The sequence below is a fragment of the Hippoglossus stenolepis genome, chromosome 9, assembly GCF_022539355.2.
Source record: "Hippoglossus stenolepis isolate QCI-W04-F060 chromosome 9, HSTE1.2, whole genome shotgun sequence".
In the NCBI taxonomy this organism is placed as follows: Eukaryota; Metazoa; Chordata; class Actinopteri; order Pleuronectiformes; family Pleuronectidae; genus Hippoglossus; species Hippoglossus stenolepis.
In genome coordinates this window covers 20,038,147-20,055,528 of record NC_061491.1, presented here as the reverse complement: position 1 = coordinate 20,055,528, position 17,382 = coordinate 20,038,147, and the positions used below count along the sequence as shown (strand labels likewise).

Sequence of the window (17,382 nt, the reverse complement as noted above, 5' to 3'; positions counted from 1 at the left end):
GGCTCAATATCTAGTTTGGATTGAGGCCACAGAAATGTATTTGAGTTTATTGTCACCTATATTAAACTTTTAAAAGTCTTAAAGCACTGTTTTTTCAAACTAAACTCATCCAGCACATCGTCGAAAGAAAAGTCTGAGTCATTTCTAACAGAGACGTGTTATGTCTGACTTTCATTAAAAACACTCCTTTTGTTTTCTCCGTCTATAAAAGGGTTAGTCAGTGGCATAGGGGCAGAAAACACCAGTTCACCGGATTCCCCTGATTCCAGAAATAAACACTATAATCTGCAAAACTGGTCTGTTTACTTACTCACAGCCGCTCCACCTCAGCCATGACATCACGGCCCGTTTGCTAAAAACACAATAAAGACTTTGTGATTTGCCAAATCTGTTTGTGTCGCTGTGGCTAAAAAAAGGAGTCCCTGCTCTAAAAATAGAGAGCGCCCGGCGTAAACAATGGACGCACAAGTGTTGTTATTACAGAGCTCAGTTTCCCTCGGCATTGCTAGGATTACAGGAGTTAGGAGCACACGGGCGCACTGAGGCATTCTTGTTGCTGACGTGGTGTTCGCCGTCATAATGACTGTGCAGGAAAAGACTGAAACCATCCACACCTGACCTTTAGGTTGAGCAGGAAATCAAGCAACACACAAAGGTTTAGGTTTGCTTTTGGAAGAGGTTCAACGAGGCGGGGGAAAATCCTTCTAAACATAGTCAAACGTGCCACAATACACAAAGGCACATACAGCCACCTCACACTGCAGCATTTAACCTGATCTGAGAGAAAATCTAATTCCATGGGCCTTACTAATTATAGACTCACAGGTTTAATTACATCATCAAAGTACAGCATGTGCTAAGCACTGAAATCGCAGCATGAATTGTATTCTGTACACCCAAGATGACTTTACTAGAGATGTGAGGCTGCTGCAAAATGTTTTAAGATGTTCTGTATAAAAAAGGGAGATCTTTTCTAATATTGATTCTTGTATCCAGGTCCATGAACTGTCTTTGACATTTTATTGGTGGATAAAGAAGCAAAGAAGCTTTAGACGGGTGCATAAGGGATTCACACTAATGCAGCTGTGAAGAGATGTTTTGGTTTGCAGTTAAGATCTGTGTTCTGTCTCTTTATTGTTTTCCTGTGTGTTTTCTGTTTTGCACCATATTGAAGTTTTGGATTTGAGATTTTGAGAATAAGGTGATACAAGAATCAAGTTACTGACAAGAATGAAGTAAAAGATTAAGGTATAGATAATTAAGATAAGTATTTAATTAAATGACAAAAAAGGTTATATTATCAGAATGAGGTTGTAATTTAATTGTAAAAAAAGTAATAATATTATTATAATTAATTCATCATTAAATGAGGAAAAATCTGATTATATATTACAAAAATAAAGTTGTAATTTAATTTGTGGCCCCGTAAACCACTTTGTGATTGAACTCAATGAAAAGGTGGAAACACATTTGTAAGAGACGACTTCTGCAGTGCTCAGAAAATGATGAAGATCAAGTGGATTCATGTACTTTAGCCATTGGAGAAAACACCCTGAGTGTGTGTCTGTTAGAATTTATCTAATCACTCTGTATCTGACAGTGAATTAAATCTCTATGATGCCTTTTCCCCAATTTTGCCTCACAACCAAACTCCTCCTCCTATTGGTTTTTCTTTTAACTCTATTCCTCGACACCCTCTCTCTCTCTCTCTCTCTCTCTCTCTCTCTCTTTCTCAGCAGCAATATGCACACTCAGCTCCCAAATCCCAGCTCTTTGTCTCCAGCTTAGAGCTGTGATCTCCATGACCTTATACAAATATGATCTTTTGAAGAGGAACTGAATTAATACTTTTTTAACAACCGCTCTGGAATTAATCCCGTTCAAGCCTGTATATTTTGTTAATGCTTTTTTCTCCGACAATTCCAACCCTTGATTAATGGGTTCAAAAGAGCCAGCATATGGGTACTCAGATCAGTGTACTGCACACACACACACACACACACACACACACACACACACACACACACACACACACACACACACACACACACACACACAAGCCTGGATTAAGATACAGAAGGTGGGGCTGCCATTGTAGCAGCATTATTACTCATTAAAGCATATTTGTGGAGGGATTTCAGGGTTAGCGTGTGTCCGAGGGGATTTCAGGGGTGATGCCCACAGAGTGATTAGCAGCCTCCAGATGTTCCTGACATCGTCTGCCTGACCACTGACAACATGTCATATCGCCTGTTTATGGAGAAAGTGTGTGCGCAGAAGTTGCAGCGAGAACGGACCTGCGAAAGTGACGTCCCAATTTAAATTTATTTTTAAACTTCAATGTTCCACACGTTTCTTTAAAAATACATTCTGCAGCTTGTGCATGTTGCTTCAAACAAAGGTTTGGTTTTATTTACCCAAGTTTCTTTGTTTGGTGTTAGCAGGATCTCCCAAAAAATGCTCAATTGATTTCTATGAAATTTGGTGCAAAGATGGGGCATAAAACAAGGAAGACCCCAATAAATTATGGTCTGGACTTGAGTCAGGGGGTAGGTCCAGGATTTATTTTTCACTGGTATAAATGAGTGTGTGCAATTTGGTACAGATCCAAATAAAATTCCAGATCTAGTGAATTTAAATGTGGTTTCATTAGATGAGGTCTGTGCTCTATAGGGTGTCAATGTTTGGAAAAGAGGGGAAATGTCTTGTTAGAAAAAACAAGATGAACTCTTTGACATCTGAGGCAACCCGTACAGACAAGGTGGAGATCTAAAGAGCAGTTCTCTTTAATGTTCTCAGACGGGAGCAGGAAGAGCGAGGGGAGCTGTGGAAGAAGAAAGGGGATGTGAAGGGCGGGGAGTCGTTTTCTGAAACTTCAAGAAGTCCCAGTAACTGTCTCTGAAGGTGCTGAGCTCAGCTCATTTGACTGGTGCCACCCATCTAACTAATGTATTTTTAAATTTGACCACACTGCATCTTATCTCACATGATGAGACATTTAGACGTCCAGTGCTCAGAATATTGGATGTATTTGAAATGACTAGATGTTTTAATGGTTGCCCTCTTCATAATAACACTTTAAAACAGATTTTAAACTGAAAGTTATTAGAGTAGTGTCTGTGAGTTCATTGGGTTCAGTGACATCAATACTAAGTCATCTAAACCACATCAAACACTCGCTTCTCTCTTCTCTTTTCATCTCGTATGTTTCTTCTCCCTCCTTCCTTTCTTCTCTTTTTTTCCAAAGGTGCAGAACATCCAGAATACCTGCACTGCATACTTTTCTTTTCATGCCATTATTCCTTCTCCCCCCCCCCCTCGCTCTCTCCTTTAAAGTTTTCCGACTACTCTTCCCATGTACCATAGTCATGTAGCCTGAGGGTGTGAACCTGTGTGCAGTCTAAACAGAGAGGAAAAGACAGAAAAAGAAAGAAAGAAAGAAAGAAAGAAAGGAGAGTGAGGCTGGGTTTTGAAGAACAAAGCTTGTCATTAGCTGCTTTGTAACCGGCACAGAAACTTAGCAGCTGTGCAGGAATGACTTACTGCAGCAAAACTGAACTAGAATGAAACAGCGATAAAACTAGAATGACACTAAGCACACCTCCAACAATTCCCTTATGAAAACACAATCAAATTCACTAGATCCAGATTTTTATTTGAATCAAATTGCACACACTCATACATCTCAGTCCCGTAAACATGCCTGTGTTTTCATTGAGATAAATAAATGATGGGAAATGTGTGAAAATGTCACAATCTTGCTATGTTACTGAAAGTAATAAAAATTCCTGGATCCACAGCTTTGTCCAGATTCATGCCAAAATCTCACTGGTTCTTTATTTTTTGTGGAAACCCGTTAACTAACAAACAAACAATAAAAAATAGAATGGCACTCATACCTCCGCCAAGGCCCAACAGAGCCCTTAAATCAAAACAAGCCTTATAGTTTAGGTCACATTACATTTCTCAGCTACACATTGGTGGTAGTTACAGTTGTCCATATCTTGCCATGTTAAAGAAAGTGAAAAAAGAATTCCTGGATTTGCCCCCTGATCTGTATCCACACCGGAATGCAATTGGATTCTTTTCTGACCTATTCCACATTCTTCCACCAAGTTTTTGCTTAAACTGGTTTACCCACAAACCAACAAACGGACAGGCGTGAAAACATAACCTCCTAAATAAGGTCAAAATCTTTACTATAACAAACTAACGAATATCTATAGATACGATGCACAGGCTATGAGATATATATTAATGGCATAACTACATTACAGGTTATGTTAGTCACTATACAATATAGAAAGGATTGTGGACATAGCTTATATCTGTCAAGTCTTTTCATTAATCATAAAGTCTTGCAGGGGTCAAAGGATTACATGTTCCTCGAGGTAATATATTCTATACATGCATCAAAACCAGGTCAGTGTGTTAAACAGCGAACTGGACGCATGTACAGTCTCCTTTGTGCCCCAGAGGCACCCAGATTACTGTGGCCCCTCTCCGAGAAGGGCCCCCTTCTTCTTTAGCTGGTCGGCTGGTGACATCTCACTTCTCATTAACTCTCACCCAACAGGTGAGAGCGCAGCTGCAGAAATCTGCATACATCTGTCGCAGCCCAGCGGCCAGCGGGCGAGGGGGCTGGCGGCCGGGGAGGGAGTCGTAAGTGACACAGCTGTGCTCATAAACACATACGGTGGAGAGATAAACGTTTAACAAGTAGTGTCGCATGTGCAAAGAGCCTGGCATACAGTAGTAACCCCTGGGTTCATGTTTATGTCCACAACTTAGATCAAGGGCGAAGATAATGGACAATATCCACATCAGGTCACATCATTGGCAATGTTGGTGAAGAACATCTCCCATGATCCCATTCGGCATCACGATCACGACGTTATCTAAGTAGGTCCTTTGTTATTGTTTTGATTGAGAGACCCCTAATGGCCAAAGTTACACATTGATACATCCGTACATATTGTTTAACACACACACACACTCTCCTCACACCCGAAAGGAAAATTGCATCTGGGGTTCGTCGTGTTCCGGCTGATAAGTGAGGCCTAATGGTGCCACTTCCTCCTTCACTTGATTGATGGTTCACTATCAGGCCCCAGCGAGCGACCACAGCTGAACGTGCAGGTCATGGGTCAAAGCTGGAGAGATAACCACCTGCCGGAGCTGCTCGGTGCCCCTGCATATATCACAAGCTCTGTATGGCGTGGGTGTGGCCGCGGGAGCATGTTGACGTGTGTGTGTTTTAGTCGTCGGGAAACTCTGAACAGGTCGTCTTTGTTCTGTTGGTGGAGAACATGCCAACAGATGTTTCAGTTTAGAATGAGAAGTAACTAAACATGACGAGAACAAAGGCCGGCATTGAAACATGACGTGAGCCGAAGTTGTGCTGCAGCAGAGTCGACCACTGTTTTTTGTGGACAATCACGATAAAGCTGCACCTAAAGTCCCACACTCCTTTAACACGTTTGCAGAAGCCGGCTGGGTGCTTTCATTAGGGATCACAGACACTTTACAGGTATTCATTACCACCTCTGCCTGCGTTAACCACACCCAGTCAGTCAGAATTAGTGCCTAAGTGACACCTTTCTAACAATGATCAAGAAGCACCCGCCCAGATAAACACAGGAAGTGGGTGTAACCGGGAAAATGGAAGGTCAGAGAATAAGAGAACCCCCTGCGATGACAAACAGGAGGATAACGTCCAACTTGTCAATACTAATTATCAAACTGCAAGTTGAATGTGAGCAAATATACGCATTTACTCATTTGCTTCACGTGATTAAATTGTGATTTCCACTGCTCTGGCTTATCTGTGTCCACCTCTTCCTATGGGGAGTAAACAAACAGCACTAATGCATTTTAAAGAGCTGCACGTCTGTGTTCTATGCTGACACACTACAGGCCACATGGCATTTACTGCATTACAGTGTGAGGGTGGTGAATAATTTGATGTGACAGCACTTTCATTACAAGTCAAATGCAGCCGTCTCTGAGCATTTCAAAATAAGAGCTCAGCCGCAGCCACATTAAGTACGACAGATATGAAGGAATATCAGAGTCTTGCACTTATTTACACCTCCTCATAATTGAAGGTGAGGTGAAGTAGCTGAGGAATGTCAGAGTGTGTTTATCCGCTCCACAATGGTTTTGTTTGTAGTATTATTACAGCATGCTCATATCAGTATGTACATAATAATAATATCTATATTTAAATAACAAACTAGGAATGCAACATTTCTGATAAGAAAATAAGTAAGACCTACCCAAACGTATTTAGGACCTTGTACATCACAACCTTCACCTGTTTTTCTGGATGTATTTTGACAGATTTTAAACGTCTTCCTTATTCTGAACCGACCGAGCAATCAGACGACAGACTGACCATTAACACTGACATGTTCTCCCATCAGGAGGGAAAACTGAAGGTGGAGAGGATGAGTCAACTCCCCACTCTGCTCCCTGCAGCGATCTGTTTCCACAATGGAGATACATCCACATTCAAAAAACCTAAAAAATCCTTATATCGATAGCATTTTGTTTTTGAGAAAAACTTTAAATTCTAAACCTGAAAACAATGAAGGAAACTCAGGACACCTTATCTTTCTATCTGCTCTTAAACTAACAGAAGAGTCTCCGCAGGACAACGTTCCCTAACAAGTTAATCCTCGAGGGTGTGTGTTAACAAAAGATAATGAGCTACTTATCAGATGGTTAGTTCTGGGATTAATTGCGTGGTCAGTGTTATTCAAACAAGACACCCTGAAGACACCCAGAGGGGCTGCAGGCTGCACAGCCAACTCATCAGTAATGCAGAGCAAGCTGAAGTGAAGCTCATTACTGTGAGTAGGAGCAGACAGACAGAGCACACACACACACACACACACACACACACACACACACACACACACACACACACACACACACACACACACACACTGTGAGCCAGTAATAAACAGGAATGTGTCAGTCTTCACAGTTAAGGAGATTTACGGTAAAAACGGATTTTGATGCTATGACCAAAAACCTAAGAGACGTGTAGCTGGATTTACTGTAAACTGAGTGGTAAGTGCAGATATTACAGTCAAAGCCTCTTCTCCGCTGCTTTATTAATAACTACACACACACACACACACACACACACACACACACACACACACACACACACACACACACCCGCACGCACACACCCCCGCACGCACACACACGCACACACTCACACGCACACACTGCTCCAACACTTTCTGTCCTGACACTTTATCTGCTCTGTTGCACAGCGCTGTTGTTAGTTCGACATGTTTTCAAGAAATTCTCAGTCAAATATGAACCTAAAAATCTGACCACATTGATTTGAGATGTTGTTAACCCCCGACTGTTTATTATGCTCGGCTCACTGTTTAAGTTTTTTTTTTCTTTCACTCTCCGCCCCACAAGCTCTTTTATTATGGAAGAGGCTCCACAGGAATGTTATGCTAAACTCTGCACAGACGTCAGGCATTTGGGTTGAGGACACATTCCACTGATTCCATTCATTTTACACTGCACACATGCCCAGAGAGAGAGAGAGAGAGAGAGAGAGAGAGAGAGAGAGAGAGAGAGAGAGAGCACTGAGGGAATCCCCATGGGGCCTTGGTGCACACTAAATGCTTACAGCAACAGCTGCAGACACAAGTGTGTGATGTTGGGAAAACCTGCAGCTAAACATCAAACCACCCAAAAAGCCCATTAGATCAGCACTTCACCAAGGCTGAGCACACTCCCGCTGTCCTTCAAATTAACATGTGTTGTCGGCTTTGTGTCAGACAGACTTCTGAAGGTTTCATTTCAAACCTTTGATCGGACCTGCAACAGATACAGATATAGATCAAATACTGCAACACGACAGCAGATACTATTTCTTTGACAACTTCTATATTTGGTCGAGCAGTAAATGTCTCTCTATCTCTTTGTGTGTTGCACTTCATAATGTAATTAATAATTCCAGGAATCTCTGTGTGTCTGTATTTGACTCACATACCGTAAGAACAATTCATCTTATCGGCTTCACACATGTATTTTTGAGGGCCCAATGAAGTGGTTCTGTATTAATACATGTATAACAAACAGGCATCACCTCTCTGTAGCGGCGGACGATCACCACAACAGCGCGTTCACGACAACGGCAACAACAGCTGATTCTCCAGTTCATGGTTTTGTGAACTGAGTCGAGCTTCGCTCGGCTTTAAATAAAGATGTGAACAACTATTTGCAGGTCACTTTTACAGATTCAGAAAGAAAGCTGCAACCAGCGTCACCACAGGACAAGCAGACTACCCATTCAAAACTGGTTAGAATGGGTGCTGCACCAGTATGAATAACAACCAAACAGAGACAACCTCTGGCTCACTTGCCTTCGGGTTTATAGTTGTTGTTCTTCGTTACCTTTAAGCCACTGGACGTGTTTATCTCCCTACATTGTTATTTCTCTCTCTCTTTGGTTCAGTGAGAGATTACAACTTAAGAACAATGGGGTAGTTCAGTCGGTATTATAAACCACCCTCATTTCTACCCGGGGTGACTTAGGAAGACAAAAGAAAAGCTGAGGGATAAAGCAACATCTCTGAAAAGATGTAACACTGAGGAGATTCCTCACTTAGCTGATTTTCCTAAATGTTTTTAATTGCTCGTGGAAAGAAGAACAACCTGTCTGCAGAGACAGAAATAAACAAAAGTAATCCTATTGTTCTGCCTCTGGATGTTTACCGTGGTATGATCTGTTGTTTCCATATGGTTATTTATAAATGATGAGCCCTCCACCAAGAGCAGGGATTGTAATCCCTCAATGTCAGATTAGTTAATGCTTAAATTCCTTCTGCTAAATATCATGTAGGAATGATGAGAGAGAGGAGGAAATGAACAAATAGCAGCTGTGGCACAGAAATTGAATCAATTGGGGAAATTATAGATAACTGCAAAAAAAGAAGGAAGACAACTAGAGTATTTAAGCAAGAAAACTAGCATAGCACTCAGTAGAGCGCCCCCTGTTCCCCCCGTAAGGCCCAACAGTCCCCTTATGAAACCCTGGTTCACTAGATTTTTATTTGGATCTGCACCAAATTGCACTCACTCGTTAATATCAGTCCCCTAAACATGCCAGATTGTTTTTCATCAAGATCCAAGAATTATTCTCTAAGAAATTAAAGAAAAAGTTGAAAATCTTTTGCAATGTTAAAGGTTGTTAAAAATTCATGGATCTGCACCCATGATCCAGATCTACATCATATTATATTAATGGGTTCTTCCTTAGGTCATTCCTCACCCTTCAACAAAATTTCATAGAAATCAGTTAATTAATTTTTATGTAATCCTGCTAACAATCACACATAGACAGACAAAAACGTAACCTCCCTGAAGGGAGTAACGATAAGGGGCACTCAGAGAATGCATACTTCGGCCAAGGCTAGCGCTCTATCTCCCAACGTTAAAAGAAAAATCGTTGATCCACCCATTAAGGCTGGATCTGCTCCAAATATTTTTAATTTTTTGCCATATCTCCACCCTTTCAACAAATTTCATGGAAATCGGTTGATAAGTTTTTGTGTAATCCTTCTAAAACAAACACACAAACACATGCAACCAAAATGTCTTTGAGGAGCCTTTAATAGAAACTTGTATCAGTGGGCGGCAGAGGTGCTGTGGGCGCAGGGTACAGTGGGTGAAGAGATGACGAAGAAGACAAAGTAGGCGGAATTATCTTGTTACATGCAGAAGAAAGACGAACTCACATGAGTCAGAGAAAGTCAAAAACTGACCCTTGTTGTCTGCAACCATCATCGAGCATGTTGATCTCCTCGCACATATTTATGCATGTTAAACTAACACCTCCAAACACACACTTTTCTGGCTTCTCTCCTAAACATATTCACACACACACACTGACACACACACATAAATCCTCAGGGGGGCGGTCAGTTGTCGGCTCTCGCTGTGCAAAACATCCCAGGGGGATTTTAGAGAGCACTGATCCTCTGAGATTGCGTATGTGTCAATATGTAAACATGTGTATCCGGATGCATTGCTCTGTTTTTGTTTTCAGGGATGTGCTGTATTCTAACATGTGGCGTTTGATGTGCTGCTGCTGTTGTTGACATCCACATGGTTACACTGTGCCCTTTTGGGGGCTGAATTAATTAAAGGATTGTTTGACTATGCAGAGTGGGATTAAGACAAAGTCCTTTGTATTTAAAAAATAAAATACAATAATACCATGTGTGATGTTTACTCAGTTCTTCCTCTGAAGAGTCTCATCCGTCAAATCTACTTGGCAACAGGCATTAATTACTGTTTTTTATTTAACTATTAAGAAATGAAATGGCTCATGACTCACGTTAACCAAAAACCAACAGCCATCTGATTGTTATTTTATGAATCTCTGCATCTGTTTAACTGTGACAAATTTGAAGTAATTCTCCCATTTCCAAAGAGGAAGACAAATAACACTGTCATCTATTTCTAGTGAATACGAAGGTAATAAAACATTTTTTTCCTGGCAATAAAACTGGAAGCAAGGGAAGACAGCCAGACAAGCTCTGTCCAAAATGTTGGGAAAAAAATCACTTTATTCTTAAAACTTAATATCTGTTACCTCAGCCAAAGAGGATAGGTTTTCACTCCCTGTCCTTTGGACGTTTAATTTGTTAGTCAGCAGGGTTATGGAAAAAACAACTCAATGGATTTCCCTGAAACTTGGTGGAAGAATGGGACATGGGCCAAAAAGGAACCCATTCCCTTTTGGTGTTGATCTGGAGAAAAAGCAGTGGATCCAGGAATTTGTTTTCACTTTCTTTCAAAGTCCCCCCTGGCCAAGATAAAGTTTCAAACATGTTAATGACCGCCTTGTGCCCTTTGATATGATAAAAGACACATTTTGTGTGATAAAGCATGAAGTCATCGCCACGACTATTTCCAGAAAACGAATGCCAGCCTTAAATAAACGGATTTCAACAACCAGGGTTTGTGATGTCACAAACCTGAGAAACCAATCCTGTCAGCATGTGGGTGGGGCTCAGTAGCTGGAAAAGGCTTCTCAACTGCAGCTGAGCTGTAATAATGCATGAAGCTTCATGAAAAAAAATCTGGTATATTTAGGGGTCAGATATGAGCTTGTGCACTTTGGTGAAGATTCAATTTAATTGGGCTGTTGCCAAATCTAGTTTAGTTTTGCTTTTTCACTAAAAAGTGAATTTCATTACTAATACTGTCAATTTAAAGGTTTAGGCTCATTTCAAGGAAAAAGACTAAAATTAAAATGATATACATCCACCACTGAGATATGCATTTCTTTTCATGAAACTACATGGATGCATTTAGCACCTTCGTGTTCTGCAGAAGTAAACATCCATATAGGGTCATTAGCAGGTGTGATCCCAGGGAGCCGGACTATTGTGCAGAAAGCAGTAGGTGACAGAGTCAGTGGCTGTGTCCTGAACTCACATTAAGTATAATCTCCTCATGTGACCCAGATTACATCGCCCTACATAGGCCCTGCGGACCAAGACACTGCTGATCCCTCAGTCCAGACTCCGCTGGTACTGTGCAGCACTGTGCACCAGGCACACAAAGACGTCCTTGTGCTGATGCAACAAAAGGCAACAGAGAACATCAAACACATCTGTAAAGGGAACACCCCCCACTGTAGGCCAGAGGCAAATCCCACTCTGTGTGCGTGTGTGTGTGTGTGGGTGTGTGTGTGTGTGTGTTTGTGCATGTGTACAAATGATGACTTTATTGTGTACATTCTCCCCACAGTGCTGGACCCGGTGTCCCTGTGTGGGCCCCACAGAGGAGCTGACCGTGTCCTCTGGATAATCAGCTGGTGAAGGCCTTGATTAGCATTACGACCCTTTCTACGTCAGAGAGCCGATCCTCTGGACCCAGAACTGTTCTGATTCCAAGGCTGTCTGGAGGGAGTCCAGCACAAGGAGTGGGCCTTGTTCACAGTTTGGTGTTTGCAGGGGGTAAGAGTGACCCCCCACAAGAAGGAGAAATAATATCCCCCACACATACAGAGTTTATTTACTGACAGGTTCTCACACTCCCCCTCCTCCTTTTCTTCCTCTTCTTACTTCACCTCCTGCGTTATACTGTAAAACTCTACGGAAAACAAAAGGCCTTTTAGAGAGGATTACGTAAGAACAACATTTCCCAATAAAACCATATTAACATAAATGATATAAATCTGTCATTTAATACATTAAGTACTGGCAGTGTCTTTGCAGTTACCTCTGTGGGGCTGTCATGTGGGACCACAAGACTAATTTAAGCATATGAGAGTCATGTTATTGAGGTGGTGCTGGACAGGGATCGTCACTGTGCCGGGCTGAGAGGCTGAGCTGTCCTGTGGTGCTGACTGTGTGGTTCGGCGGTATGACTGCAAGATGAGGCAGAATGCAGTGGGCACGACAAAGGAGAAGTGGAGGCCAGTGGGAGCTTCATGTGGGAGTGCAGTAGGAGTAGCTGCACAGAATAAGGGTGTTGTTTGTTGGATCGTGTGTGCGTGTAACAGAAGATCATGTGAAATGAAATAGTCCAAGAGCCTGTTGCCTGTTTTACTTACAGATTTAGGAGTTATAGTGTGTTTATAATGATATATTTACAGCATAAAAGACAAACGCATTAATGTTGCAATCCTGTCCACACTAATAGGGATATGTAGCAAAACAAACTTTTTCATCTCCCTTTGGACCTCTCGTCCACAAATGCAGTGTTAAGACACTAAAACGGAGATTTTTACAAATGTCTTCCAAAGATTTTCAAAAACTCTAGTTTCTGTGTATCCTCAGGTACAGAAACAACAACAACAGTATTGTCTATAAACCAGTTTCTCTGTGTCTGGTTAGATAAGGCCAAGTTGATCAAGTTGAATACAATGTCAGATTACACTGTAGCATTGTTAGTGATTTTTTAATCCACGTCCTGTTTACCTACAGCTTTAGACATGGTGAGATACTCAGATCACAAAAATATGGTTCGATGCATGTTTTCAACATTATGACTCGAAAGGATCATGCACATGCTTCTATCTTGCAGGTAGAAGAGAAAAATGTCAACCAGTATCAATGTTATATGCAAGATTCATCATCGGAATAAGTTGTTATAAAAGGAAATTTGTTGTAATGGTTGTTTATAGAGGATAGTTTGTTTGAGAAAATCACGTGAATCAGCCACACTGCATTTCTTGATGCAGCCACCGGGGTAGCCAAAGTCCAAAATTGTGGCTTTTATTTATAAACCTTACCGATGCAGACGCTATATTTCCCTTTAACATCTAATAAGCAAAGCTGAACTATTTTCCTTTATAATTTCCCTTCAAACTCCCCCAAAGAGACATAAATATCTCCGTGACATTGTCTCATTCATAGGAAAAAATAAAACAACCCTAAAACAGATTATTCTTCTATAATACACATTTGTTTTTCCCCTGAAGCAGAATCAGGGGAAAGATCAGGAAGCAGCACACAGCCTGGTGCAGCTGAGTCACTGGAATTACACATGTACCTGTGACGTGTTCCTTTTTATTCGCTCGGTGGTTCTATATTAACAAATCCATTTAATTCACAGATCTGTCACTTTAGATTCATGCTTTTCTCTCTATTTTTACACAACAGATGTTTTCCATGACTGTACAACAACAAAACAGTGTAAAGTTTTCCTGGGGCAGGTTCTTTTTTAAACCAACATAAGCACGTGTGTATGAATCAGGACTTTACGACAGAACTGCAACCACTAATACATTTGATCTTCTACAGCTGAATTCTGCATGCATCTGCGATTTATTAATGAAAAACAAGCAAAGTGTACAAAGCAATGCAAGCAATAGACATATCAGTAATCAGGCCATGTATTTTTTGCACCCATTGCTGCAGCCCTGCTAAAAAAAAAAAGACTAAAGTACAGCCTGAACACGCTCAGGACGAGTGGTTGCTCCTCATTTATCTGAGGTTTTTCTCTGCTTGTGACAGGACGGGGACAATCGTTGGCCTGGATCTGTAGAACTATCTGCTTGGAGACTGATGGTTTTGCCCCACATTCTGTTTCCAGGCCTATTGCAAAAAGAAAAGAAACAAGACATTACACAGAGCCAAGCAAAGACACAAACCAGCTCTCCAGCAAGCACAAAGAGCCTCAGTCTGAATGAGGTACACATGGATGTTTTGTGGTCAAACGTTCTTTGGTAACAATGGGTGGCACAATTTTTGCCCTGTGATCAGAGCAAGAACAAAAATTAAAAGCATGTTATTTCTAAATATGTGGGAAGGAGCATTGCTATATATTACATTTTACCAACCAAGACATCCATAGAGAAGCACAAAAAATAAACTACATAAATTGTTTTTGAAAACTTTGGAAACTGGCCCCCGCTTTAGTTTTTTTTAACTTTGGGGTTGCCTTTTAGTCTGGATGAACAGAAACAGACATTTGGAAACGATGATGTAGACGTCCACGTTCACTTCCTTAAATGCAACATGGGTAACAACTTAAAACTACTGCTGAAGTTTCACATCATCGTCGGCCCCCGGAAATAACTGTGACTTTTTGTAATTGCTCTTCCTCATTTGTAGAATTTTCTGCAATAAGGAACCAATATCAGTAGACCTTCTATTTACATCATTGTAATCAGATAACTCATGATTTGGAGCTCACCATGGTGGTTTAAATTGATAGCATATTACAGTGTGTGCATCCTGTCCATTTTGAAGTATTTTAAAAGAACATTTCTTTCCTGAAATCTGAGAAAACAGATTATTTGCTGTGGATGGTATTCTATAGTGTGACTTGTAACACCTCAGGCAGTATACAGGGTCATGGTTGGGTCATGGTTAAGATAATAAAAAACAGCAGCTCATTCTGTGAACAGCTGATGCAGATATTCATCAGCAGGGGAGTTTTCTGCAAATGTCGCAGGCAGGAGAGTCAGCAGCCGCACTACAGGGGATGTTAACAGGTCTACGTGTTTATCACTCACTTTCCAATATTTCTGATAATGCAGTTACTCCCAACTGTTTGGAAATAAAGCTCAGCCTGTGGCCACACAATCAACCTCTCACTCCTTCTTTCCTCCAGCTGATGTGAGATTATGCACATCAGGGAAGTGGTTACATGCAACAATGGAACAGCGTTTCCCTGTGCAGATGCCATGTGACACTTCAGATTTCCTCCTCTGCGTTGCTATACAGATCCAGAGGCTGAGCACCCTGCCACACAAACACCACGACGTGTCCTCGTGCTCCCGTGAAGTTACACAACCCTGCATCACACAGTCAAATGGTGCTCTGCAAACAAAACATGTACTCTGTTGTGATCGTCAGATCTGTGCGGCTGGCGCATGTCAGCTGGCTGCATGTCAGCTGACATGCAGCCAGCTGCCATCCCAGGTGTGAATCATTGGTTAGACCACCGCAACACAGGACCGGCCGTCTCTAAAGCCCCACGCACAGCTTGGTTCAAGGTGTTTTTCAGTAACAAATGGGGGAATCCACACATTATATCATGTAAACTCCACTCTTACATGTTAAGGAAGCGCTGATCCACAGCTGCCCCTGAGGTGCAATGTCACAACAGGTGCACACAAGCAAGCCAGGTCACCTCAAACCACATGTGTCATGCTGTTTTCTTAGTGTGCCTTCTTGGTCTTGTGATGTTATTGCCTCAAATTCTACATCTCTCTGCCCTGACTTGAAAAATCAGCTATGACATATCAACTTTTAAATCAAAAGTTTGTAACTTATGTATAAACTTTGCACATTTTTATTAAATAGATTGTAAAACATTTTGCTTATTTTCTATATGGATTTTGTGTGTCACAGATATGCATTTAATGGTTTTATCACTCAGACGTATTGTTCTTTCCTGCTCACGATCCATGGATGGATAACAAGTAGATACCACATTCCTAGATGGTTTCCATTCAGAACAAACATTCCTCTGACGTTGTGGGGTCCACTGTGTCATAAAAACTCAATTATCTGGGAAGGCTTCATCTATTTCTTTTAGCTACTCTTACCCCGTCAATAATTTGTGGTGAAGGTGATGTAGTGCAGAGACACAGGAATGTAAACGGACTATAGATTCAGAGAAGAGCTGGGATATTGTAGCTGTTTTTTGTCCAAGCAGATTTAACAGACCTCTGCGTCTCAACAACCTTCACGTAGGTTGTAAATTAGAAGGCGTTACCAATTCCTCGAGCACAAACAGCTACTTGATTGGTCTGGTTTTACAGCCAAGAGTCACACCCCAGAGGGGATCCACTGAAATCAACTGAAGTCACTGCAGGTTCTTTTTTTTTTTTTAAGTTGGGGGTGACTCCTGGAGACACTGCGATGACAACATGACTCAAATGCAGGAATCAGACAAAAGTTAAAGTTTAAATCAGTCTCAGTTTTAATACAGGGTCATACACGGGACAACAGTCAGCGATGCAAAGGTTACAGGGAATCCACAGGCAAAAACCCACACATTCCAAAAACAAGCAAAAAGTCACAAAACCAGAACAAGGCAGCAGAACTTACATGGAACAGGCCGTCTCGGAAACAAAAACAGGTTCATAGAAGGGCATGAATGCTGGAAAGCTCGACTTGAAGCACAGAGACAATGTGGAGGAGGAATGTGTGTGAGCAGGTGTATTTATACTGGGTGACTGACTGGTGATGAGCTGCAGGAGTGGTGATGCAGGAAACTGAAGAATGGGAGGAAGTGAACAGAGAGAGGGAAAAGCTAAATAAAACAGGAAGTGAGAGCTCAGTCCGGACAGGTCGTCATGAACTGACACTTTCTAAAATGAAGCCATTTAAAAGAAACCATTTTGTTATTTAATTTTTTTTTTTTTTTAGTGTGACAGCACTATGGTTGAGATTTGGTTCAGGCTTAGAAACAAAAGCAACATGGTTGGATTAAGGAAACATCACAGTTTGAGTTGTGTTAAATTTTTTCGTCACCACATTTTAGCCCTGTACAAATACATTTACAAATTTACAAAATACTAATTTTTATAAATATTTTTGCATTATTTCTTGAAAACAATAGTTTTTTTTAAAGATTAAAAATGCTTTATCCCTTATCGCTAAATGAATTGCAAAGAAATATGAATGGGTTCTTCCTTGGTCCACACCTCAGCCTCCCACCAAGTTTCAAGAAAACCGGTTTTGTAGTTTTTGCATAATCCTGTGAAAAGACAAACTGACATAGCATCCTCCAGCAGATAAGCTGATTCATATTTTTACAATTTGAGGGATAAAGGAGTTTGTTTTCGTAGGATACACAAACCTACGTGTGTGATAAGTGCTTCCACAACAAAAAACCTGTTGTGTATCACTTTTTATCTAAGAGACCTGA

General features: G+C 41.2%; 1 long non-coding RNA gene across 1 annotated transcript; it reads right to left on the bottom strand.

Moving 5' to 3' along the window:
• Positions 1-13,784: 13,784 nt before the first annotated feature.
• Positions 13,785-16,666, bottom strand: LOC118115388. Its single transcript, XR_004697554.2, has 2 exons — positions 16,560-16,666; positions 13,785-14,093 (listed from the first exon to the last, which is right to left on the bottom strand). It is a non-coding gene; the product is annotated as an uncharacterized LOC118115388 (long non-coding RNA).
• Positions 16,667-17,382: the final 716 nt, after the last annotated feature.